A 1,452-nucleotide genomic window follows, 5' to 3' on the forward strand; every position below is an offset into this window, starting at 1 on the left:
ACCTGTAATCGTTTGTATTGATCTTTTTGTTTTTAGGAATGGCGCCATGCTCACGGCATGAGATGTCTTGGTATTCCCAACACTGCGCACTTTGCCAATGTAACTCAGATCGAGGATGCTGTTTCATGTAAGCAGATTTTCTGAACTTCAAACGCTCATAGCACATGCCTTCATTACCTGTTAACTATAAAAAGCTTGTGCATATTAAATGACTGTCCTGCAATTGGAAACTAGGGTTGAAGTGTTGCTGATATATTAAACTGGTTAATAATCTAAAGCACAATGGTTTGTTTTGTTCATACTTATTTTTTCTTGAAGCCAAATCAGGAAACACTCAGTTTTACCCCATTTTGAAACCCTACACTTAAGTAAAAAAATAACTAATTTTACATAGTTTCTGCATGGAAAACAGAAAAAGGATGGCAATGGCAAATAAAGGTTGTTTAAAAATAAGACAACAGATGTGCTACTGACACATGTTGATATGGTTAGTCTACGTTATTTTTTTTTTTTTTTTTTTTTTTTATAGTATGGGCCAGGTTGAAGTCGCAGAAAGCATCTGAACGATGGCAGCCAGACACAGAGGTGAGTTTGTGTTCAGGAATATTAATATAATCTTAATGTGCAAATACTCAAGAGGTGAGCAAAAAAGAACCAAACCACTATCAGAGTGGTTTATAACTGTTACTGAAGTTTTCTCTTCTCGCGTTTTTACAAGGTCTTTTCAGAACCTGCGAATCAGATACCAAAACCTGTATTATATTTCTATAAAACGTAACGAAAGCCCTCCAGTTGTATTAGAACCACTGCAAACGTTGACCACAAGAGGAAGCTAACTGTGCATTTTATTTACAGGAGGAATATGAGGACTCCAGCGGTAACGTAGTCAACAAAAAGACATACGAGGACTTGAAACGACAGGGACTGCTTTGAACAGGGCCATTGGAAATGGAAATTGGAATCTCCTTAGCATTTGTGAAGAACATCTAAAGACAATGTGTTTGTGAGGTGGCATTAAAATTGTACATGCCAGTTTTAAATATTTTTAGTTTACTATTAAATCATTACTGTTACCTGCCCTACCACACAGTCTTTTTTTTTTTTTTTTTTTTTTTTTTTTTAGGACCATTGTTAAAACCCGGATGTGTACAGCTATCCTGAATAAAATTTATTTGGATTTTTTTTTTCTGATACTTGTTGCTACTTTATGCAGTAATATTGCACATTCAGTCTTCTAGTTCAAGTATTGTAAAGCTACAATAATGTGGTTCGACACTGTCAAACTGGAGAATGCATGAGGTTTTGATAACCAACGAGGGACCACTAAGGAAACTAAAGGGATGCAGACTACTAATATATTTTTGTTTCTGTGTGCTTACTACATCTGACAGGAGGTTCAACAGATCACTGTAAACTAGAATTTCAAAATCCTCTGTGTGAAAAGGAACACCC

The 1,452-nt window shown here is 35.7% G+C and overlaps 1 long non-coding RNA gene across 1 annotated transcript; it reads left to right on the forward strand.

Annotated features, from left to right (window-relative positions):
• The first annotated feature begins 20 nt into the window (after positions 1–20).
• On the forward strand, positions 21–1,182 carry LOC121303321. Its single transcript, XR_005947775.1, has 3 exons — positions 21–127; positions 530–585; positions 856–1,182. It is a non-coding gene; the product is annotated as an uncharacterized LOC121303321 (long non-coding RNA).
• The last annotated feature ends 270 nt before the right edge of the window (positions 1,183–1,452 follow it).

The sequence above is a fragment of the Polyodon spathula genome, chromosome 32, assembly GCF_017654505.1.
Source record: "Polyodon spathula isolate WHYD16114869_AA chromosome 32, ASM1765450v1, whole genome shotgun sequence".
NCBI lineage: Eukaryota > Metazoa > Chordata > Actinopteri > Acipenseriformes > Polyodontidae > Polyodon > Polyodon spathula.